The sequence below is a fragment of the Anolis carolinensis genome, unplaced genomic scaffold (genome assembly GCF_035594765.1).
Source record: "Anolis carolinensis isolate JA03-04 unplaced genomic scaffold, rAnoCar3.1.pri scaffold_14, whole genome shotgun sequence".
NCBI lineage: Eukaryota > Metazoa > Chordata > Lepidosauria > Squamata > Dactyloidae > Anolis > Anolis carolinensis.
The window spans coordinates 6,647,215-6,673,081 of NW_026943825.1; the positions used below are offsets into that span (position 1 = coordinate 6,647,215).

The 25,867-nt window shown below is 43.5% G+C and overlaps 2 protein-coding genes across 6 annotated transcripts in view; one reads left to right on the plus strand and one right to left on the minus strand.

The window, feature by feature from the left end:
* macrod1 (mono-ADP ribosylhydrolase 1) overlaps positions 1–25,867 on the minus strand; it is a 336,953-nt gene that overhangs the window by 219,433 nt on the left and 91,653 nt on the right. The gene's annotated exons all lie outside the window — the stretch shown is intronic.
* flrt1 (fibronectin leucine rich transmembrane protein 1) overlaps positions 1–25,867 on the plus strand; it is a 193,730-nt gene that overhangs the window by 115,797 nt on the left and 52,066 nt on the right. For 2 of the 3 annotated variants that reach the window (XM_062965190.1, XM_008121376.3), the window contains exon 2: positions 2,330–3,124. The gene's annotated coding sequence lies outside the window, so the exon portion shown is untranslated. Of the gene's footprint in view, positions 1–2,329; positions 3,125–25,449; positions 25,842–25,867 lie in introns of those variants that run through there. The other variant, XM_003227964.4, reaches the window with a different exon arrangement.

The window sequence follows — 25,867 nt, forward strand, 5'->3', positions numbered from 1 at the left end:
AAAGGTAAAGGTAAAGGTTTCCCCTGACGTTAAGTCCAGTCATGTCTGACTTTGGGGGTTGGTGCTCATCTCCATTTCCAAGCCAAAGAGCCGGAGTTGTCCATAGACACCTCCAAGGTCATGTGGCCATAGGCATGACTGCATGGAGTGCCGGTACCTATTGATCTACTCACATTTACATGTTTTCGAACTGCTAGGTTGGCAGGAGGGGATAAAGAAAGGCAGGGCATAAATAGGGTAAATAAATAAATAACCTTCAGGCCAGCAACCCAACCTTCAAGTCATCAGTCCTGCCGGCGCAAGGGTTTAGTAAGAGAGTGAAAGTCTACTTTATTCGAAGGCTTTCATGGCCGGAATCACAGTGTTGTTGTGTGTTTTCTGGGCAGTATGGCCATGTTCCAGAAGTAATCTCTCCTGACGTTTCGCCCTGACGTGTAGCATGGCAATGGCAAGAGATAGGAGCTGCGGTCCAGATCCCTCTAATATTGCTGATTCTTGAGCAGAGAGAAGGAACCATATACATGGCATGTGGTACCTTTGAGAGAAGTTGGGATAGGTAAGGTAAAAGTCGAACACTTCCCAAGTGTTTAGGACTTTGTGTATTGTGTTGTCAAAGGCTTTCATGGCCAGGATCACAGGGTTGTTGTATGTCTTTCGGGCTGTGTGGCCATGTTCCAGAAGCATTCTCTCCTGACGTTTCGCCCACATCTATGGCAGGCATCCTCAGAGGCTGGTCCATACCTCACAACCTCTGAGGATGCCTGCCATAGATGTGGGCGAAACGTCAGGAGAGAATGCTTCTGGAACATGGCCACACAGCCCGAAAGACATACAACAACACTTTGTGTATTATTATTATTATTATTATTATTATTATTATTATTATGACACAGCAAACAAGATAGATATGCTGGATTTCATATCACAAAATCACAAGTCGAACACTTCCCAAGTGTCTAGGACTGTGTGATGTATTTTCGGATGATGCGCGCAGATCCCAGTAGGGTGGCCTTTTGCAGTTGGCAGGTCGTAGTTTTGTCAATGTCTATTGTTTCCAAATGCCGTCTGAGATCTTTTGGCACGGCACCCAGTGTGCCGATCACCACCGGGACCACCTACACTGGTTTCTGCCAGAGTCTTTGAAGTTCAATCTTGAGGTCCTGAAAGCGGCTGAGTTTTTCCTGTTGTTTTTCGTCAATGCGACTGTCACCTGGGATGGCAACATCAATGATCCAAACCTTTTTCTTTTCCACAACTGTGATGTCTGGTGTGTTGTGTTCCAGAACTTTGTCAGTCTGGATTCGGAAGTCCCACAGTATCTTTGCGTGCTCATTTTCCAATACTTTTGCAGGTTTGTGATCCTACCAGTTCTTTGCTGCTGGGAGGTGGTACTTGAGGCATAAGTTCCAATGAATCATTTGGGCCACATAGTTGTGCCTCTGTTTGTAGTCTGTCTGTGCGATTTTCTTACAGCAGCTGAGGATATGATCCATGGTTTCGTCGGTTTCCTTGCACAGTTTGCATTTTGGGTCATCAGCTGATTTTTCGATCTTGGCCTGAATGGCCTTTGTCCTGATGTCTTGCTCCTGGGCTGCAAGGATCAGGCCTTCTGTCTCCTTCTTCAGGGTCCCATTTGTGAGCCAGAGCCAGGTCTTCTCCTTGTCAGCTTTTCCTTCAATTTTGTCAAGGAACTTTCCATGCAATGTTTTGTTGTGCCAGCTCTCAGCTCTAGTTTGTAGTGTGGTTTTCTTGTACTGGTTTTTTTGTCTGCTGTGCTTTGAGGAGTTTCTGATTTTTGACTTCAATCAAAGCAGGTTTTTCGCTTTGCTTTACATATTCTTCCAGGGCATGTTCTTCTTCTTTGACGGCTTGTTTGACTTGTAAGAGTCCTCTGCCCTCTGATCTTCTAGGCAGATATAGCCGGTCAACATCACTGCGAGGGTGCAGTGAGTGATGGATGGTCATGAGTTTTCTTGTTTTTCTGTCAAAATTGTCCAGTCCCACTTTTATTATTATTATTATTATTATTATTATTATTATTATTATTATTATTATTATTATTGTGTGTGTGCATATTTCTATGCATGCACAGGAACACACACATGCATAAAGCTGCCGGCTGTGAAGAAAGGCAGCTGGTGGGCACAAGCAGCCCTGTAGTTCAGGGGTTTGTCACTCAGCGGCTGCCTTTGATCCATCGGGCTTGGCAGGGTGGCAAGCAAGAGGCCCAGCATGAGAGATCTCTGCTGGGCCAGTGGGGAATAGTAGCGTTCCTGCCTATGTTTTGCTTCCTTTGAGTCTAACAGCCTTGTCAAATGACTCTTTGCAGGTTTGGGAAGCTGCTGCTGACGTTGCCACCTTTGCCGCCACCCTTGTGCTACCTCCAGTGTTGCCGAGAGGATCTACTCCGCTTGTCAACTCATGGCGGGGATACTTTGACCACTTGGTTATTGCTGGGCCTTTTCCTCCTCTTTTTGGGGGACAAGAAGAAGAGGCACTCATTCCCGCCGCTCCACCTGCCTTTGACAAGAGGTTCTTCCAAAGCCTGAAGATACATCCCTGAGGCCAGCGTGGATCTACACAAAGAGCCTCCCAATATCCACTTGGGCGTTTCTAAGCAAAGCAATTACTGGGTGTAAAGTCTGGAAATTCTGGAAAAAGCAGAAAAGGGTGTGTATAGACCTTAAGATAAGCTCCCGAGCATCAAGACTTGTTTTGCACCATGCTTATTCCAAAAAACCAAATTCCAGGGAAGATGGCAGTTCCTGTTAGCAAGGGATTGCAACGCAGTGTCAACACAGACAACTGGATCTAAAAGCAAAGGAGCAAAAGACAGGATACAAGGGGCAAGAACTATTGTAAGGGAAGAGTGGAGCCAGCTCGGGGCGGCTTATGGTGGCACCCTTGGGATTTATTTACCTACAGAAAGGATATCAGAAGACACCCAAGTCGCAGCATGTAAAAGAGCTCCTTTCGGTTTCTAAGAGGTGTTGAGGTCTTTAGGAAGGTCAATGGGCAAAAGAGGAAGAACAGGAGGAGGAGGAGGAAGGCTACGCTGAGAAGCACAGTCTGAGATCAGTGGGCTCCGACGTCCGCCAGCCGTTTGTTTGAATCCAAGAGACAGGTAACAAATATTCATCGAGACACTTAACTCACAACCATGTCTTAAATCAGCATGCAGGTCTTCCATCAGCAGCTGCAAAGCTCCATGAATCCAATCTATCCTAAGAATTAAGGGAGACAACATGGAATGGGAAATAAAAGAGCAGAGGAGTGGGCAGCGCTGAGGAGGGGGGAACAATTCAGCAGGATGGATAGCAAGCAAGGGCTGTCTAAGTTGAATTTGCAGTCTTGGTGGGACTTAAGGCCTAGACATTATGACAACTGATCACCAGACAGGAGTCCTCTGTCCCAAAGGACCCATTTATACAGCTCATATGCTCCAAAAGTAAGTTTTTGTCTGGCCTGGATCATTTCAAACTGCATAATAATAATAATAATAATAATGATGATGATGATGATGCTGGGATCTGCACGCATCATCCGAAAATACATCCTAGACACTTGGGAAGTGTTCAACTTGTGATTTTGTGATACGAAATCCAGCATATCTATCTTGTTTGCTGTGTCATAAATTAATAATAATAATAATAATAATAATAATAATAATAATAATAATTGGGAGCCCCCACTGGTGCAATTGGTTAAACCCTTGTGCCTGCAGGACTGCTGACCGAAAGGTCAACAGTTCGAATCCGGGGAGCGGGGTGAGTTCCCATCTGTCAGCTCCAGCTTCCCATACGGGGACATGAGAGAAGCCTCCCACAGGATGGTAAAACATCCGGGTAACACCCTTGCAATGTCTCTCACACCAGAAGCGACTTGCAGTTTCTCAAGTCGCTCCTGACATGAAAAAATATTATTATTATTATTATTACAGTAGAGTCTCACTTATCCAACCTAAACGGGCCGGCAGAACGTTGGATAAGTGAATATGTTGGATAATAAGGAGAGATTAAGAAAACGCCCATTAAATATCAAAATAGGTTATGATTTTACAAATTAAGCACCAAAACATCATGTTATACAACAAATTTGACAGAAAAAGTAGTTCAATATGCAGTAATGCTATGTAGTAATTACTGTATTTACGAATTTAGCACCAAAATATCATGATATATTGAAAACATTGACTACAAAAATGCATTGGATAATCCAGAACGTTGGATAAGCGAGTGTTGGATAAGTGAGACTCTACTGTATTATTATTATTATATATGCAACAAGATCACTATGCTGGCTTTTGTACTGGATCACATGTCGGACACTTCCCAAGTGTCTAGGACTATGTGATGTATCGGCGAATAATGCATGCAGATCCAAGTAGGGTGGCCTTTTGCAGCTGACAGGTGGTAATTTTGTCAGCGCCTATTGTTTTCAAGCGCAGGCCAAGGTCTTCAGGCCCTGCACTCCACTGGGACCACCACTGGGACCACCTTCCCTGGCTTGTGCCAGAGTCTTTGCAGTTTGACCTTCAAATCCTCGTATTGTGTCAGCTTATCATACAACATTGATGATCTATACTTGGTTTTTTTCCACGTGAGGTCAAGAGCCTTGTTGTTGTTGTAATTATTATTATTGTTATTATTATTACCATTTATGTATATAGCGCCCTCACCGTACAAGTGAAAGAACAGCAAAACAGTTTCCTGCCCTCAGGCTTACAATTTAATTCAGATGTGACATGAAAGGAAAAGGGAAGGGCCATACAATATGATCATATACTCCTAATACAAAATTCTTGTTTGAATGTTCACTTCCAGCATGAAACAAACCAGTCCAGCAAACACCTTCCCGTTCCATTTCTGCTGACTTTATAAATTAATTGTAAACTGAGTTGGAAAAGGAGTACTTTTCTTTGTAGAAAAGGGTTTATTCATTTACTAAAGAGTAGCTCCCCAAGATCTGACCTATTCGAAAGATATAGGTACTCTGAAAGATATAGGTACTAGACGTCCTCGTGGACAACAAGTTGAACATGAGCCAACAATGTCATGCGGCAGCTAAAAAAGCCAATGGGAATTTAGCCTGCATAAAAAGGAGTCTTGTATCTGAATTCAGGGAAGTCATACTACGCCTCTATTCTGCCTTGGTCAGACCACTGTAGATCTACCCATATTTGCATGTTTTTGAACTGCTAGGGTGGCAGAAGCTGGGGCTAACAGCGGGAGCTCACCCTGCTCTCTGGATTTGAACTGCCAACCTTTTGGTCAGCAAGTTCATCAGCTCAGTGGTTTAATCTGCTGCGCCACTAGGGGCTCCTTGGGCCTATTTACCTGCAAAATATTCATGCATAAATATATCTGATCAATTTATGCACATTTTATTGTAAAAACTGCATTGTAAAGTTTATCCTGGATGTAATGCAAAAGAAGGATCCAAAGGATCATTGTGTTGAGATGAGGAGACGTAGATCAGATCAGTTTGTGTCCAAATTAGGAAGTAAAGGTAAAGGTTTCCTCTGACGTTAAGTCATATCTGACTCTGGGGGTTGGTGCTCATCTCCATTTCTAAGCCGAAGAGCCGGTGTTGTCCGTAGACACCTCCAAGGTCATGACTGCATGGAGCGGCATTACTTTCCCACCGGAGCGGTACCTATTGATCTACTCACATTTGCATGTTTTCGAACTGCTAGATTGGCAGGAGCTGGAGCTAACAGCGGGTGCTCAAGCCGCTCCCGGGATTTGAACCTGGGACCTTTCGGTCTGCAAGTTCAGCAGCTCAGTGCTTTAACACACTGTGCCACCAGGGGCACAGAGATTGATTGTAGGTGAACTATATATCCCAGCAACTTCAACTCCCAAATGTCAAGGTCTATTTTCCCCAAACTTCACCAGTGTTCACATTTGGGCATATTGAATCTTCGTGCCATGTTTTGTCCAGATCCATCACTGTTTGAGTCCACAGTGCTCTCTAGATGTAGGCGAACTACAGCTCCCAAACTCAAGGCCGATGCTCAGCAAACCCTTCCAGTATTTTCTGTCGGTCATGGGAGTTCTGTGTTCTGTGTTCAGTTCTATCATTGGTGCAATTCTGAATACTTTTTGATTGTAGGTAAGGTAAAGGTTTTCCCCTGACGTTAAGTCCAGTCGTGACCGACTCTGGAGGTTGGTGCTCATCTCCATTTCTAAGCCAAAGAGCCGGCGTTGTCCGTAGACACCTCCAAGGTCATGACTGCATGGAGTGCCGTTACTTTCCCACCGGAGCGGTACCTATTGATCTACTCACATTTGCATGTTTTCGAACTGCTAGGTTGGCAGGAGCTGGAGCTAACAGCGGGCGCTCAAGCCACTCCCAGGATTTGAACCTGGGACCTTTCGGTCTGCAAGTTCAGCAGCTCAGCGCTTTAATGCACTTCGCCACCAGGGCCCATGAGGGACTAAGAAACAAGGAGCCAACTTCATGCTCCTCTCCGCATCCAAGGCATCTCTCCCCATCCCCGGATTTTCCGCCGGCTAGTGGCTCTGCCTCCTGCTGGATTTATCTGCTTTCATAATCAATAACAATTACCCTGTCCGGAGGGAACCCTTCCACAGCTGTGGGGCTTGCAACAAAGCCATTAATGCCTCAACACGCCAGGCGTTTAGGGCTCCATCCGGATGGGTCCTGGCACCAGCCCCCCTCCCACTCCGCCCCTGCTCTCCGGAGCCAGGAAGGGAACACAGGGCCTGTCAATGCCACGCCGTGAGTAATGCTCGTGGGCTCGACGTGCCGATAAATCAAAGACTTATTAATCTCACGGTCTCATTTTCTGGAGTTGTAATGAATTGGCCGCAAGCATGCCTACTCCGCCCCCTGCCCCCTCCCACCATTGATTACTAGTTTATTAACTAACTTCCCTTCAACCCCCTCCGCTCCGGCCCTCGCGCATAAACAACAGAAAGTCCAAAAGGGTCCCTATTCACCAAAGAGAGAGCACACTATAGTAGCCAAGAGTGGGAGCAGCTAGCCGCATGGTAAACTGTCAAAATATTAAGCCTCACCTTCGGCAACATGCACTAAGGGTCCCTATTCACCAAAGACTCTTTTCCAAATCCAAATCCAAATTTATTTAATGCTTAGACCATAGGTCTTTCGCATGCAGGACAAACAAACAAATACACAAAAGCCAGATCATCAAATACAATGTAAAACATGCCATTAAAACCCTATATAAATCTTTAAAACATTAAAATGCTGCAAATATCAATGTCAGGATATGCCCTTCAAATACTACATATGTCATGGATTAGCACCAACATAATTAAAAACAAGATAAAACCAAGTAAGTACAGCGTTATTAAAACCAAAGCAGTAAACACCTTGGATATAAAAACCACTATTAGTTAAAAGCATCCCCAGCACAGTTGACCACGACATCGGAGATCAGTTTTGCCCGAATTTTCTGACCATGCACTAAGGGTCCCTATTCACCAAAGACTCTTTTAGGTAGCTGGCCATCATATATTAGGATTTGCAGGAAGATCTTGTGGCTCCAGTGTCCAAGATTCAAAGTGGAGCTCCCTCCCTTGCAAGAGCCCAAAAAGTCACAAGGATTTTTTGTTGACGGCCAGAATCAACAAAACGTTGGATAAGCAAGACTCTACTGTACCATCAGAAAACAAATATTTCTGATGGTCTTAGCTGAGAAGGCTGAAGATCTCTCCACCTGTCCTACTCTTCCTTTTTGGAAACAGGCGGCAAATCTTCCCACCAAAAGTACAGTAGAGTCTCACTTATCCAACAGAAACGGGCTGGCAGAACGTTGGATAAGCGAATATGTTGGATAATAAGGCGAGATTAAGGAAAAGCCTATTAAACATCAAATTAGGTTATGATTTTACAAATTCAGCACCAAAACATCATGTTATACAACAAATTTGACAGAATGAATCACTCTGACCAGGAGGTCATGAGTTCGAGGCCCGCTCAGAGGCTATGTTTGTTTGTCTTTGTTCTATGTTAAAAGGCATTGAATGTTTGCCTATATGTGTAATGTGATCCGCCCTGAGTCCCCTTCGGGGTGAGAAGGGCGGAATATAAATGCTGTAAATAAATAAATAAATAAATAAATAGCAACGAAAATAATTTTATGGTTGAGAGTCACTACAACATGAGGAACTGGATCAAGTGGTCGCGGCATTAGGAAGGTTGAGAACCACTGCGCTGGGGTGTTGTGTGGCTTCCAGGCTGTATGGCCGTGTTCTAGCAGCATTTCCTCTTGACGTTTCGCCTGCATCTGTAGCTGGCATCCTCTGAAGAGGATGCCATACAACCTAGAAACCACACTACACTCCCGTCACTAGGATGTTTTGGCATTTTCTCAACTTTGTAGCAACTCTGATTCACTTCAGGAAAAAGGGTTAGGGAAACAACAGGTTAAGGCAGCCTTCTCTAAGCTGTTATAGTCCATATCTGCAGCAGCATTAAACTTCTCACTATTGCCCAGATTTGGAGAAGGCAGGGTTAAATAGGAGAAACTATATCTCTCTCATGCAGACCTCTCCCCTACGCCACTGCTGGAGACTACAATCGATATATGTTTCACTCACGTGTCTCGGGCAGAACAAGGCAGACGTCAGAGATTTATTGTTTATATATATATGTGTGTGTGTGTGTGTGTGTATGTATATGTGTGTGTGTATATATATATATATATACACACACACAAACACATATATATATCTATATATATAAAAAAGTGATGGCATCAGGGCAGCGGACAAAACAACAAAACTACAGGCCCCCAACCTCGAAATTTGACAACACAACCCATCATTCACGGCTTTAGGTTGATACAACAAAAAGAAAAGAAAAATAAAGTCCTAATTACAGTCCTAATAAAATAAAGTCCTAATTAAATAATAGTTTTTATCCAATTGCTGCCAGTTTGAAGGCTAAGCTTCTCCCACTTGGTCTCCTAGCAACTTCCTCAGCCCAGGGGACAGGCACAGTTAGGCCTCACTTAGGCCTCTTCCACAGATTATCAGATTCTAACTGGATTATATGGCAGTGTAGACTTAAGGCCCTTCCACACAGCTATATAACCCATTTAGAAACTTATATTATCTGCTTTGAACTGGATTATCTTGACTCCACACTGCCATATAATCCACTTCAGTGTGCATACTAAACATAAAGACAACCATACAACAGACATTCAATATCACCACTACCTCAACAATTTCTCACCAACACCACTAGACAATGCCACAGCAACGCTTGGCCGGTCCCAGGGCACAGCTTATATATTACCATTCCGGGCAAAATGAATCATTTAAATGTATTGTCGAAGGCTTTCATGGCAGGAATCACTGAGTTGCTGTGAGTCTTTCAGGCTGTATGGCCATGTTCCAGAAGCTTTCTCTCCTGTCATTTCGCCCACATCTGAGGCAGGAATCCTTAGAGGTTGTGAGCTCTGTTTGAAACGGGTCAAGTGGGGTTTATATATCTGTGGAAACATGTCCAGGGTGGGAGAAAGGACTCTTGATATTCTACAGATATATAAACCGCACTTGCCTATTTTCCAACATACCCCACAACCTCTGAAGATACCTGCCACAGATGTGGGCGAAACGTCAGGAGAGAAAGCTTCTGGAACATGGTCATACAACCCGAAGGACTCACAGCAACCCAGCGAGCCATTTAGAATTAATAATACAATAATAATAATTTTATTCTTATACCCCGCCCCATCTCCCCAAAGGGGCGGCTTACATGGGGCCAAGCCCAAACAGAACAATAAAAACAAGACAAGAAAACTAATGAAACCAATAATCAAACCATAAAAGTAAGTCATAAAAACCACATACAAGATAAAATGTTAAAATCATGGATTAGGTTCAAAGAATCTAGGCTAAAGTGCTAAGAGTGCAAATAAATCATATCAGAATTGAAGCAGGGGTGGGAAATCTCAGGTTTTGGATCAAAATCTGGCCTCTTAGTATGCTTTACGACTCCCCAGATGATCAAACAGTGTTTAGTGACCCGCTTCTTTCTAAAAGGTTGTACTACTACTTCTAAGATTTAGGAAGTAAGAGATGAAAGTTCAATATATTGGGGGTTTGGGTCTGCTTTCTGCTCTGAGACTGTCTTAAATTTAAGGTAAATATATCTGCCATACTTGATGCAAGAGGAGTAATCTCAAAATTCACAGTGCTGTGGATTACTGGTCCTACTACAAGCAGTTTTGGAAAGGCTGCTGAAGACTCTCCAGTGGGTCCACTCAACCCACTCCTCCCATGCGTTTGCCCTCTCAAAGATATCCCTAAGGACTCTCCCTAGGTCTCAAGTCTGGACCCTGAAATGTCAGGACTGGGGATGCTCCTGAGCTGGCAACCTCTGCCTTTATGCCGAAAGGGCTTTCCCATCCAAGAATTCAATTACCCTGAAGCTAGAGACTGGTTTTGCATACCAGACCTATAATCAACTCAAAATTCCTTTCCATACAGAATCCACAAAAATAACCCCAAGCTTTAATAATGTAAGCAGTATATTTTGGGGTGCGATGGGTTGGAAACATATTTGTTCTCGGTAATTACAGAGAGATCTAGCAGCAGATCGAAATCTGCTCACTCCAGCCCCAAAAACACTGCATTGCTATTGAGTCAGTTTTGTATCGAAGGCTATATAAATACGGAAACAAATATTCCCCTGTTTTCTAATGCTAATCAAGCTAGCCAATTGCAACATTCACACTTGTCCTGGTTTGAGAGTTTTTTAATACTGGTAGCCAGATTTTGTTCATTTTCATGGTTTCCTCCAGACAGGAAACAATCAGGGCCAGCTAACACCTCCTAACAAAGGATTCCATTGTTGAACTCTGGGTCACCATAACTGGCCCGTGAATGGAGTATTGTTACTAGTTTTATTTTTTCATTGTTTGGATCGTATGTTGTGTATTTGTGTTTATTACTTGTATTATTTTTAAATTGCTGTATGGTTCTGTTTTATTATGTGTATTGTATTACAGTAGAGTCTCACTTATCCAACATAAACGGGCCGGCAGAATGTTGGATAAGCAAATATGTTGGATAATAAGGAGGCATTAAGCAAAAGCCTATTAAATATCAAATTAGGTTATGATTTTACAAATGAAGCACCAAACATCATGTTAGACAACAAATTTGGCAGAAAAAGTAATTCAATATGCAGTAATGCTATTACTGTATTTATGAATTTAGCACCAAAATATCACGATATATTGAAAACATTGACTATAAAAATGCGTTGGATAATCCAGAATGTTGGATAAGTGAGACTCTACTGTATATTGTTTTTATCACGTTGGAAACAGCCCTGAGTCCCCTGAGGAGGTAGGGAAGTATATAAATAAATTATTATTATTATTATTATTATTATTATTATTATTATTATTATTATTATTATTATTATTATTATTATCCCAGGCAGGAAGCACTCAGGCTTTGAGGCCGCAAGGCAACATTCACACTTGCCCTCAAACAGACAATTCTTTCTTTCTCCCACCCTGGACATCATTCCACAGATACATAAACCTCACCTGCCTAGTTTCCAACACACCTCACAACCTCTGAGGATGCTTGCCATAGATGTGGGAAAAACATCAGGAGGGAATGCTTCTGGAACATGGCCATACAGCTAGAAAAATTCACAGCAACCAGCGATTCCGGCCATGAAAGCCTTTGACAACACAAAGTAGAAGCAGCTAGGATTTCTCATCCAGGCAGCAACTTTGGAAAGAAAGGACAGGAAGAAACCCCTCTTGTGAACTTCCAAATTGACTAGTGGAGATGCATGCAAAGGGAATTCTTGGAATTATGGTTTTGAGCAATGGGTCCAGTTTTTCAAACTTTGAGTCCCGTCCCCTTAGTTCTGTCTTTTCTTTTCTAAACCTCACCCCTACTATGGGGCATCCAATGGGGGAAATCTGCATTTGGGTAAGCTGCCATCGCCCAACAGGCCTCCCAGGTGCTGCCAGTTCCCCTATTTCTTGGGAACGTTTCTCAGTTTCACTGCCCCAGGAACGCTCCCTTTTGTGTTACTTGGCAGCACTCACCCCAGGCATCCATCAAGCTAACACTTCATATTTAGAAACTACTTTGAAGCAACCTCCAGACCCACCTTTCACTCCAACCTGCAGCATTTTTACGGCGATTTGTCAGGGATGTTTTAGCCATGAATTTCTTGCTTTGGAAGGCAGTTGGCCTGGATGATCCTTTGGACCCCATTTACGAATCTGAGAGACACCTTAGGGTTTCGCTCAATGGCAAGTGTGCAAAGGAAACCCCATCATTACTTTAGCAATCCATAACTCCATCATCAAGAATTAACATCATCATCATCATCATCATCATCATCATCATCATCATCATCATTTAATTACAGTAGAGTCTCACTTATCCAACATAAACGGGCTGGCAGAATGTTGGATAAGCGAGTATGTTGGATAATAAGGAGGCATTAAGGAAAAGCCTATTAAACATCAAATTAGGTTATGATTTTACAAATGAAGCACCAAAACATCATGTTAGACAACAAATTTGGCAGAAAAAGTAGTTCAATACGCAGTAATGCTATGTAGTAATTACTGTATTTATGAATTTAGCACCAAAATATCACGATATATTGAAAACATTGCCTCCAAAAATGTGTTGGATAATCCAGAATGTTGGATAAGTGAGTGTTAGATAAGTGAGACTCTACTGTACTTATTAATCGCCCTCCATCCAAGATGCTCTAGGCGATTTACAAGATAAGATTGTAAAGGATAAAAACATACATACAAATATTGATAAAATTATGCTGGGTTTAAAGATTTTTTTGAGATACAGAAATAAAAATAGAGAACCGTTTAATACAACAGAGCATTATTTCCTGCTAGAGAAAGAACCCAGGCACAACCATAGCTGTGGGATCAGACCTTATATGTCAGTTTGTGAGATGGCAATAATCCACAGGTGGATGACTAACAAAGGTAAATTCACATTTGACAAGTTAGGTTCCATGGTAAAGTCATTTACAATGACAAGCTTTATGTAACTTCTGAATGAAACCAGTGGATTCACAGCAGAGTCAAAATATTTATTTACTAGCTGTGCCCGGACACACGTCGCTGTGGCAAAGTGTGGTGGAATGGTGGTAGTTAGTATATGATATTTCCTAAAGTTAGCTGGCCCTGATTGTTTCATGTCTGGAATTCCCCTGTTTTCAGAGTGTTGTTCTTTATTTACTGTTCTGATTTTAGAGGTTTTTTTAATACTTGGAGCCAGACAGTGTTCATTTTCATGGTTCACAGCAACACAATAATAACAGTATTAATAATAATGACCCGATAATACACACTACTTCTCTTCCTCCTCAGCTTCCTCCCTGGGGGAATCCTTTGTTGGAAAGTGTTAGCTGGCCCTGATTGTTTACTGTCTGGAATTCCTGTTTTCAGAGTGTTGTTCCTTATTTACTGTCCTGATTTTAGAGATTATATTGTTCTGTTTTATTATACCACAGCAATTGTATATATTATATTTATAATCTTATATTATTTGCTTTGAACTGGATTATATGAGGCCCCTACTACACAGCTGTATGAAATCCACACTGAACTGGATTATATGGCAGTGTGGACTCAAGATAGCCCAGTACAAAGCAGATACTGTGGATTATCTGCCTTGGCATTCTGGGTTATATAGCTGTGTGGAAGGGCCTTGAGTTTACACTGCCATATAATCCAGTTAAAATCAGATAATCTGTATCTTATAGGCATTGTGGAAGAGGCCTAAGTGAGGCCTAACTCTGCCTGTCCCCTGGGCTGAGTGGGTTGCTAGGAGACCAAGTGGGCGGAGCTTAGCCTTCTAACTGGCAGCAATTGGATAAAAACAATTATTCCTCTCCCTCTAATTAGGACTTTATTTTTCTTTTCTTTTTATTGTATGAACGTAGAGGCATAGATGAGGTGTTGTGCTGCCAAGTTTAGTGTTTCTGGGATGTGTAGTTTTGTTGTTTTGTCCTAGGCCGAAATTTCATATATAGATTCATGTACAGTATTTATATTCCGCTCTTCTCACCCCGAAGAGGACTCAGAGCAGATCCCAGAACATGTGGCAAACATTAAACGCCATTATATACAGACAGACAGACCATTGTACATAGACTAGAGGTAGATAGATAGACAGATAGATAGAAGTCAGAATCAAGATATGAACAAGGCTCTTGACTGAGCATTCTTGCTGAGGCTACCAAGTATCTGTCTGCCATGATATGGAGCTGCAGGGACCAAGGTGCTCCGTAATGGATCAGGAGAGTGATCCAACCTGCTTAGCTTGCAAGAACCACCATGGAAAAGATATTATCGTGATGTGAGCCTCAAGCCAGCTAGAACCCCAACCAGCTAAGCGTCTGTCTGATATTTATCAGGAGGTGTCTTTTTATAGAAATGGCAGCCGTTGCGATTCTCTCTTCCTTTTTTCCAGCCATATAAAAGAAGCGAAAAGTTAATTATTTTGCCAATTTCAGGCTGCATGCATTATGCATCTCGCCTTATCGCTGCCTGTAATTGCAGGCAGGTATGTAAATTTCATATACCGTATGTATTCTTTTCTAAAGAAGCCCCCCACCCATTGAAAAACTCGCAGAGTTAATAGAAAACGCAGCGCTTTATAGGTGGGGAATGAGAGAGATTTCAAACTTGTGTCTTGGGAGGTTAATTATACTGATAGCAACATCTGATATGAAAATATTTTTCGCCGGGAAGAGGAGGATAGGGAAATAAAGGAATCGGAGGCGGCAGTTTTGTGCTTGCTTTCATTTGGAGATACAGTCTTTCTGCTTCCTGCACTGGGAGTCATTGCAATGAGATTGGGGATTTGTTGGGGCTGTGTAAACATCATTTTTCTCTCTTTTATAAGTGGAATTTTCTCTGATTTTGTTATGAGAGCAGCAAGTTTTATATGTCATTATGAGAGGGAACAGGGGGCTGGCCTTGAGAACTTATAGGATTTTATCTCTTCCGAGTGCAACAAGGTTCACGTTATCCCATGTATGCGCTAGGTATTTGCACAATCTAATTCTGTGCCTTGGGATTGAGCATCCCTTTCCCAAGGTGAGCGACTGGTCCTTGTGGTGAACATGATGGGACAGACTAAACCGATTTCCCAGAATCTAAACCTGAGTGTCCACCTCCTTTCAAAAATCACTATCTGCTTCTCATGACGCCCAGGAAAACTCATAACTCAGAATTTTATTGAAACTGATGGAAGGATGATAACAAGTAAAATGTCCCGATTATGTGGAATGTGAGGGAGAGACAGCCAGTCTACTTCAATCCGTCATTCTTTATGTGTCACTGAGGGGAAAATTCACACTGCTAGATGATGGAATCCATCTTTTTTCTTTAAAGGGTTTTTGTTTGTTTGTTATTCTATTCTAAAATTAGATGGGATTCGTAAAGCGGGCCTTTTAATAGACAAGCCTTCTCTGCCTCCGTCTAATTGAGGTTGATGGGTGTTGTAGTATTTATTTACAGTAGAGTCTCACTTATCCAAGCTAAACGGGCCGGCAGAAGCTTGGATAAGCGAATATCTTGGATAATAAGGAGGGATTAAGGAAAAGCCTATTAAACATCAAATTAGGTTATGATTTTACAAATTAAGCACCAAAACATCGTTATACAACAAATTTGACAGAAAAAGTAGTTCAATATGCAGTAATGTTATGTTGTTATTACTGTATTTACGAATTTAGCACCAAAATATCATGATATATTGAAAACATTGATTACAAAAATGGCTTGGATTATCCAGAAGCTTGGATAAGCGAGGCTTGGATAAGTGAGACTCTACTGTATTTATTTATTTACAGCATTTATATTCTGCCCTTCTCACCCCGAAGGGGACTCAGGGCGGATCACATTACACATATAGGCAAACATTCAATGCCTTTTAACATAGAACAAAGACAAGACAAACATAGGCTCCGAGCGGGCCTCAAACTCATGACCTCCTGGTCAGAGTGATTCATTGCAGCTAATTGCAGCTGGCTTGCTCTCCCGCCTGCGCCACAGCCCAGGCTTTTGGTACTTTTTTAGTACTTTTGGATGGTTGGGTAGGTAAAGGTAAAGGTTTCCCCTGACGTTAAGTCCAGTCATGTCTGACTCTGGGGGTTGGTGCTCATCTCCATTTATAAGCCGAAGAGCCGGCGTTGTCCATAGACACCTCCAAGGTCATGTGGCCACTGGCATGACTGCATGGAGTGTCGTTACCTTCCTGCTGGAGCGGTACCTATTGATCTACTCACATTGGCATGTTTTCGAACTGCTAGGTTGGCAGAAGCTGGAGCAACAGCGGGCGATCACTCCACTCCCGGGATTTTAACCTGGGACCTTTCGGTCTGCAAGTTCAGCAGCTCAGTGCTTTAACATAAGACTCAGTGCTAAGCCGCCCTGAGTCCCCGTTGGCGAGATGGTGGCGGGGTATAAATAAAGTTTATTATTATTATTATTATTATTATTATTATTATTATTATTATTATTATTTAACGCACTTCGCCCTGGTGGTGAAGTGCATTAAAGCACTGAGCTGGAGACCAAAAGGTCCCAGGTTCAATTCCCGGAAGCGGCGTGAGCGGCCGCTATTAGCTCCAGCTCCTGCCAACCTAGCAGTTCAAAAACATGCCAATGTAAGTAGATCATTAGGTACTGCTCCGGCGGGAAGGTAAGGGCGCTCCATGCAGTCATGCCGGCCATATGACCTTGGAGGTGTCTATGGACAATGCCGGCTCTTCGGCTTAGAAATGGAGATGAGCACCAACCCCCAGAGTCAGACATGACTGGACTTAACGTGAGGGGAAACCTTTACCTTTTAGTAAAAAATAAGAGAGTGAGAGAGGCGCTTCTATGCAAACCTGAATTCAGAGGCCAAAACTAAATGTTTACCTTTTGAGAGGTGATTTATGAAATGTAACATGGCACTTCTCTACATTATACCGCTCGCTGTCAAAACTCACAAACCTGAGTTGTTAAAGATTTTTTGCTGAATGTGTTAGAGACAGAAAGAGGTTACTATTATGATAATGAACCCAGTTCTGTACAGTTATGTTTAGATTTAAGTCTCACTTCTGCAGTGGGCCTTACGCCAAAGACAGAGTGGTGGCAGCATTAGGATGGAGATGGAGACAGGTTATATATATACATACATGCATACATACACGTAATAAAAATGAAAATGTGAATATGTGTGTGTGGGTGGGTGGGTGGGGTGTCCACTTACACAGACAAGCTCCTACCTTCTTTGCGGATGAAAACCAGGCTCACCTGCCTTTGCTTTCCAGGGCCAGTGGCTCTTTCAATAATAGCCAGAGCACAAAAGCCTCCAGCTACAGCCGGGGTAATTACAGTCTGCCATCCAGCCAGCTCTCGAGAGATGAAAAGGGCAATACACACTGAAAAAAGTTATTATTTACTTCAAACAGCTCTGTAGATATTAACTTAATGGAGGCTCACCACCTCTGCCAGGGGGGAATTGCTCTCCTTTCCTACATTTAGAATGGTGGGAAAGGAGTCACAGGGAGACTAGGTTCCCAAGAAAGACGCCAGCACCAATGGGCAATACGGTTCCACAGCGAAGAGCAGGAGGAAGCAGGGCTTGGTTTCAGGGTCCCAATGTCTAGACCCCGGTAGGGTTTGATCTATGGTGATGGGGTTTTGTGACTGCCCCTTTAGCTATAATTATCAGACGGGTACAGAACCTGTGACGTTGTGACCATGAGGGGCAGGGAAATTGTGGGCTTCGGTTGTGGGTTTTATAAATGACTATATCGCCCAGCATCCCATGCCACACAGCTGAAGCACTGCCCCAGTGCCCTCCCTGCAACTCTAAACTAAGAACTCTAAATATCTCTATTCAAAGTAGACTCTGGGGACTCTGGGTGGTTCCCAACATAAAAGGCAAACATTTGATGCCATAAAGAAGCCCCGGTGGCACAATGGGTTAAGCCCTTGTGCCAGCAGGACTGCTAATTTGAAGGTTGGGTTGCTGACCTGAAGGTTGCCGGTTCAAATTTGGGGAGAGTGCAGATGCGCTCCCTCTGTCAGGTCCAGCTCCCCATGCAGGGACATGAGAGAAGCCTCCCACAAGGATGATAAAAACATCAAACATCCAGGCGTCTCCTGGGCAATGTCCTTGCAGACGGCCAATTCTCTCACACCAGAAGTGACTTGCAGTTTCTCAAGTCGCTCCAGACATTAAAAAAAAAAACCACAATAGGCTTAACAGTTCCAATAAATAAAAACAAACATTCAACAATAACAAACCAGTCTCATAAAAACATCAACAACCACAAGAACAAAATCAACAACAACAACAATAATAAAAGGTTTGGATCATTGATGTTGCCATCCCAGGTGACAGTCGCATTGACGAAAAACAACAGGAAAAACTCAGCCGCTATCAGGACCTCAAGATTGAACTTCAAAGACTCTGGCAGAAGCCAGTGCAGGTGGTCCCGGTGGTGATGGGCACACTGGGTGCCGTACCAAAAGATCTCAGCCGGCATTTGGAAACAATAGACATTGACAAAATTACGATCTGCCAACTGCAAAAGGCCACCCTGCTGGGATCTGCGCGCATCATCCGAAAATACATCACACAGTCCTAGACACTTGGGAAGTGTTCGACTTCTGATTTTGTGATATGAAATCCAGCATATCTATCTTGTTTGCTGTCTCATAATAAAATAATAATAATAATAAAATTTTATTTATACCCGGCCACCATCTCCCCGCGGGGACTCGGGGCGGCTTACATGGGGCAGAGGCCCAAACAACATAGGACAAAATATAGGTAACATAATACAAATCACACTATAAAAAGATAAAACAGTAATACAATATATCAATTAAAACAAAAATACAGGATAAAAAATTGCATTTAAAACACATAAATGGTAAAATTGTAATAAATACAGGATAGATGATTAAAAACCCTCTGGGGCTGATTAATTAATGACTGTATCTCCAAAGGCCTGCTGAAACATCCAGGAAAGGGTTAAGGGAGAGGGCGACTAAAATGATTAAGGGTCTGGAGAACAAGCCCTATGAGGAGCGGCTTAAAGAGCTGGGCACGTTTAGCCTGCAGAAGAGAAGGCTGAGGGGAGACATGATAGCCATGTATAAATATGTGAGGGGAAGTCATAGGGAGGAGGGAGCAAGCTTGTTTTCTGCTGCCCTGCAGACTAGGACACGGAACAATGGCTTCAAACTACAGGAAAGGAGATTCCACCTGAACATCAGGAAGAACTTCCTCATTGTGAGAAGGGCTGTTCGGCAGTGGAACTCTCTCCCCCGGACTGTGGTGGAGGCTCCTTCCTTGGAAGCTTTTAAGCAGAGGCTGGATGGCCATCTGTCGGGGGCGCTTTGAATGCGATTTCCTGCTTCTTAGCGGGGGGTTGGACTAGATGGCCCATGAGGTCTCTTCCAACTCTACTATTCTATGACTCTATGACTCTATGCAGTGGGCGGGGTCATGCAAATTCCACCAATGGAGCGAGAAAGTAACACTGGGATGTTTGAGGTGGAGGAACTTAAAATGTAGGATGAAATTGTCCCCGAATGAAAGCATTCCTTGGATGGTGGGCCGTAGTGTTTGGGAAGGACATTGGCAGGGTTTGGGCTACATGTTCATGGCGCTCGCTATAACTTGAAATGTCATTGGGGGGAGTGCTTTTGGTGACTTCTCAGCACTGTGGGTTAAAGCTGTTTGTGGAAGCTGTCTGTGGAAGTAGGCACCCCAGTCACAAACACACATACATATTTTCACTTTTATCATGTGTATATAGATACCGACTGTCAAAATACATCTTGAAACCTCACACAGCAATTCTGCAAGACCTCCAAAGAAACTCCTTGAGATCTAATCGGGGGCTTTAGGTAGTAATACCCACATTTTTCTGGATTTATGGACCACTGTAAACCCCAACTTGCAATATACGATTCATTGTGTATTATTGATTTCCCCCTGCGATGCTTCTCCCTCTCTGCTCCTTCTCCCTCCCTCCTGCCACGGGTTCCGCTTATACTTTTTCTCCATTTTCCTTCTTCTTATACAACAGAATGAGGTGATGGAATCTACGGTAGCTTTTGAGAATGTGGCATGTGTGTCACAAAACCAACAAAGTAAGAAAAGCGGCGAAATTGACACTCTTTCTTGCCCACAGCCTAAAGTGGCACAGCCTCATTCTCTTCCACCTGTTTGCGTCCCTCCAGAAAATGTCAGTTATTTTATTTATATCGAGCCTTGTATTTTTGTGGGATTCACAGCATCAACTTAAACAACCTAGGGAAAGGAGGGAGAGAGATAGTAGGCATACTATTGCTGGACTTTGTATTGCATCAGGGCATGACACAGTTGTGGGGTATGAGTCACCAACGGTAGAGCAAATCTTGTCATTCACATAGGGCAGAACACAATGCGTTTGTATAAAATACAGTGCATCCTGCAGAAAAAAATAATGTTGGGTTTTGCTTAAAAGCCAAGCAGAAAAAAACACTCAGATTCCACCCACTTGTCCTTTTGCCAGTCAAGGATGAGAAATCCATAGAGGGGGGTGGGGTGCCAATGCATTGAGATACATTACTTAGCAAGAGCAAGAAAATTACACAAATGCTTTGCATCCATAGAAATGGTTCCAGTCACCTCAGTCTTTTTTTAAAAAAGATACCATTGAACAAAGGCTTTTGGTTCTCATGAATAGTGAAGGGTCTGAAACCAAGGTTTGAAGTTGGCTTATGGTGTGGTTCTGGGTCTGGGTGTGTTCAGTACAACACTGCATTTTTATTTCCAATTGAGTGCTATGGTTGCTTTTCTTAATGTGGGATGAGCCAAAGTGGGAGCAAGAAGGTGTTGTCCACAACCCTTCACTGTGTATGAACCCGGATCCCAACCTGTGGTCCATGGACCACCAGTGGTCCCCAAGAACTAAAATATGGTCCACAGCCTCACGGTTACTACAACGTTGCAATGAGAGCAACTAATCTCGCAAAACCCTCTTATGGTGCCAAGGCAATGAGGCTGTTGGGAGGGGAGAGGCTGACTACCCATGAAAAGCGCAACAACAAGCCTCCTGACTGCTGCTTCTCCTCCTCCTCCCTCCCCCTGAGCGGAGCCATTCCATGTGGCACCTGGAAGTGGGGGCGCCTTGGTGTCTTCGTTTTTAGGCCTGTTCCTGGGGTTATTTGGGGTACTGATTCAGATAACTGCATTGGATAGACCACATCAGCTCTAGATTATTAAATGTGGTTTTCTGTGAGTGAGCAAATGGCGTATGTTCTGTATCAGAAGCTAGAGTTGATGTGGTCTATCCAATGCAATTTTGTGAATTAGCACCCCAAATAACCAACCCGAATCGAAAGTTTGACCAAAAACTGATTTGTAACCATTCTGGTACCAATGTTGGAGAGTGGTCCCTAGTAAAAAAAAAGTTAGGAACTATTGCTTTAATAGTGCGCTGCTAATAATAATAATAATAAAACTTTATTTATACCCCGCCACCATCTCCCCGCGGGGACTCGGGACGGTATACATGGGGCAGAGGCCCAAACAACATAGGACAAACATAGGCAACATAATACAAATCGCTACTGCACTATGGCCCCATCTACACTGATTATTAATGCCGTTCCAAAATAGTATTTGAAGAGAGTGGTTTCACGGTGTAGATGATTCCATAGGACATCTTGGAACCAGTTTGAGGCCTGGATAGCGATGACACAAACCACAGAGCACTGATATGCATGAAAGGCTCTCCTTCACGTATTTTTGTGGGAGTTTGTCGTCTAGCCATTCAAAGTTTGAAGCTAGCTTTGAACTGCATTAAATGGTCAGTGTAGATGGGACCTATGATTTGTTATTGTTCTATCCTATGCAATTCTGGGATCTGCCATTTAGAGAGTGGCATAATAATAATAATAATAATAATAATAATAATAATAATAATAATAATAATAATAATAAATATGCCACTCTCTAAATGGCAGATCCCAGAATTGCATAGGATAGAACAATAACAAATCATAGGTCCACCCTACTGGGATCTGCACCCATCATCCAAAAATATATCACACAGTCCAAGACACTTGGGAAGTGTTTGACTTGTGATTTTGTGATACGAAATCCAGCATATCTATCTTGTTTGCTGTGTCATAATAAAATAATAATAATAATAATAATAATAATAATAATAATAATAATAATAATTTGCTGTGAGTTTTCCGGGCTGTATGGCCATATTCCAGGAGCATTCTCTCCTGACGTTTCACCCACAACTATGGCAGGCATCCTCAGAGGTTGTGAGACTTTGTGGATAAAAAAGCACAGTATAAGTAAAGGTAAAGGTTTTCCCCTGATGTTAAACCTTGTCGTGTCCGACTCTGGGGGTTGATGCTCATCTCCATTTCTAAGCCGAAGAGCCGGCGTTGTCCATAGACACCTCCTAGATCATGTGGCCACTGGCATGACTGCAGAGAGCACCATTACCTTCCCACCAGTGCTATATCTATTGATCTACTCACATTTGCATGTTTTCGAACTGCTAGGTTGGCAGAAGCTGGAGCTTATGATAGGAGCTTCTGCAGCTCAGCGGAGTATTCCTTGCCTAAGAAAACTCTATGAAATCCATGGGGTTTCCCTAAGTGAAGACTGGGTTCTAAACCTATAATCAAATGAGTAAACATCTACAAATAAATTTACAAGAACGACGAATACAATTCCATTTTTAGCAACCACCATCTTAGATATGCAAAGAAATGGGAGTACCATTTCTAAAATGGCACCTTTCACAATGTTCTCCTTGTATTAAGAATTCTTGTATTAAGGATAATTGCACAGTTTTTAGCACTGCCTAATTAAGTAGTTGCCACTTTAATTTAGCAGAATGGTTTTAACTCAGCGTACTTGAGTGATGGTGCATTGTGGCAGGCCTATGCACAATCACCTGAACCTAGTCAGGCTTGCATCGCTGAGCAGAAGTGTCTGGAGCTGCATTGTGAAGCTGTCATCGCACACATACGCAGCCCTGCAAAAGACAGTGGAGCCTGCTGCCAAATAAAACATGCCGAGAACCAGGATGCACTCAGTGTAGACACAGGTATTATTACCAACTTGCCTTTCCCAACTTTCCCTGGCACAGAGCCCGGGAAGAGAACAGTGATTCAAACTCCATCTGATAAGAATTCCTACCCATAATAATGGATTTAATTTGGGCTTAAGGACAACAGCAACATAATGGGCATGAGCACACAATGCAAAATACCTCCCCGTTTCTTTTCTTTTCGCCACAGCAAAGCCAGGGAGGAGCCCTGATGTTGGCATCAACTGGCTTTTGGAGACGTCAAATGGGTTCAGCGCAGGAAGAACAGCGAGGGACTTGCCCTTGGCTTTGAGGGGAATGTGGAGCAGGAATGGGGAGATGATGACGCCCTTCCCCACATCCCCACAGGCCCCGGCAGCATAACTTCGTGTTTGCTCATCGCGCTGAAGGCACTTGGATGTGCCAAGCAAATACGTTTTCATAAAAATAAATTGAAGATTTTTCTCCCATTGGCAAGGAAATTAAGAAAATGGCTCGCTCTTTTCGGGCTCTGCCAAGGGCCATGAGCGATGCTTGCTCAGCCTGATTCCATGCGCATCATCTGGAGCTCATGCTCCCATAGCTGCCTGCTGCTCTGTGGGGCAACCCACTTATCGCAAGGGTGGCCAAAGTGCCACGGATCAACAAGCAAAGACATCATATAGCATGGCAAACTCACTAAACTACCTTAGAATAGGCATGGACAAACTTCGGCCCTCCAGGTGTTTTGGACTTCAACTCCCACAATTCCTAACAGCCTACCTGCTTTGATTGTAGGTAAAGGTAAAGGTTTCCCCTGACGTTAAGTCCAGTCGTGACCGACTCTGGGGGTTGGTGCTCATCTCCATTTCTAAGCCAAAGAGCTGATGTATTTATTATTATTATTATTATTATTATTATTATTATTATTATTATTTAGTAAACGTAAAGGTTTCCCCTGACGTTAAGTCCAGTCGTGACCGACTCTGGGGGTTGGTGCCCATCTCAATTTCTAAGCCAAAGAGCCGGCGTTGGCCGTAGACTGCATGGAGCAATGTTATCTTCCCGCCGGAGCAGTACCTATTGATCTACTCACATTTGCATGTTTTCAAACGGCTAGGTTGGTAGGAGCTGGGGCTAACAGTGGGCGCTCATTCTGCTTCCGGGATTCAAACCTGGGACCTTTTGGTCCGCAAGTTCAGCAGCTCAGCGCTTTAACACACTGTGCCACCAGGGGCACAGTGATTGATTGTAGGTGAACTATAAATCCCAGCAACTTCAACTCCCAAATGTCAAGGTCTATTTTCCCCAAACTCCACCAGTGTTTACATTTGGGCATATTGAATATCTGTGCCAAGTTTGGTCCAGATCCATCACTGTTTGAGTCCACAGTGCTCTCTGGATGTAGGCGAACTACAGCTCCCAAACTCAAGGCTGATGCCCAGCAAACCCTTCCAGTATTTTCTGTCGGTCATTGGAGTTCTGTGTTCAAGTCCATTATTGGTGCAATTCTGAATACTCTTTGATTATAGGTGAACTATAAATCCCAGCAACTTCAACTTCCAAATGTCAAGGTCTATTTTCCCCAAACTTCACCAGTGTTCACATTTGGGCATATTGAATATCCATGCCAAGTTTGGTCCAGAGCCATCACGATTTGAGTCCACAGTGCTCTCTGGATGTAGGTGAACTACAGCTCCCAAACTCAAGGCCGATGCCCAGCAAACCCCTCCAATATTTTCTGTCGGTCATGGGAGGTCTGTGTTCAGTTCCATCATTGGTGCAATTCTGAATGCTCTTTGATTGTTCTGCCGGCACGTTTATGTTGGATAAGTGAGATTCTACTGTATTTCCAAGGACCCTCCAGTAGCCTAGGGGATAAAAGCCTTGTGACTTGAAGGTTGGGTTGCTGACCTGAAAGCTGCCAGGTTCGAATCCCACCCGGGGAGAGCACGGATGAGCTCCCTCTGTCAGCTCCAGCTCCATGCGGGGACATGAGAGAAGCCTCCCACAAGGATGGCAAAACATCAAAACATCCGGGCGTCTCCTGGGCAACGTCCTTGCAGACGGCCAATTGTCTCACTCCAGAAGCAACTCCGGTTGCTCCTGACACGAAAAAAAAAGTGAATGAAAATACATCCTGCATATATCAGATATTTACATTACAATTCATAACAGGAGCAAAATGAGAGTTATGGAGTAGCAATGAAAATAATGTTATGGTTGGGTCTTCAGCACAACATGAGGAACGGTATGAAGAGGTCGCGGCATTAGGAAGGATGCTGTGAAAGATGCTCTGCCTCTGGACTGGAAGGATGAGTCTGTATGAGAGGAGAGGGAGGTCTTTCTTTCCCCGCCTGCAAGGAAGGAAGGGCTTCATGGCGCCTCCTCCCCAAATCCCCCCTTCCTCCTCCTCTTCCTCCTCCTCCTTCCCTCCTTCCCTCCCTCCCTCAAGCTGCAAAGGGCCCTTCTTTTGCACAAGCGCACAGGCGCAGCTGCACAACGGAGCCCTGGCGCTGGTCCTTCGCCTTGGGAAGCCTGGGGAAAAGAAGAAGAAGGAGAGGAAAAGGCCAGGGAAGAAGAGAAGGAGGAGGAGGAGGAATGGTCCCACGATGATGCCGGCCATCGGCGGATACCTAAACGCCTCGGCCCTTCTCCCCTGTTAAGGACCACAGCATCCTTGAAACCCTCTTTCTTCGCCGGGGAAGAAGATGATGCCGAGGAGAGAGGTAAGAGCAGGGCACAAGGAGCCTCC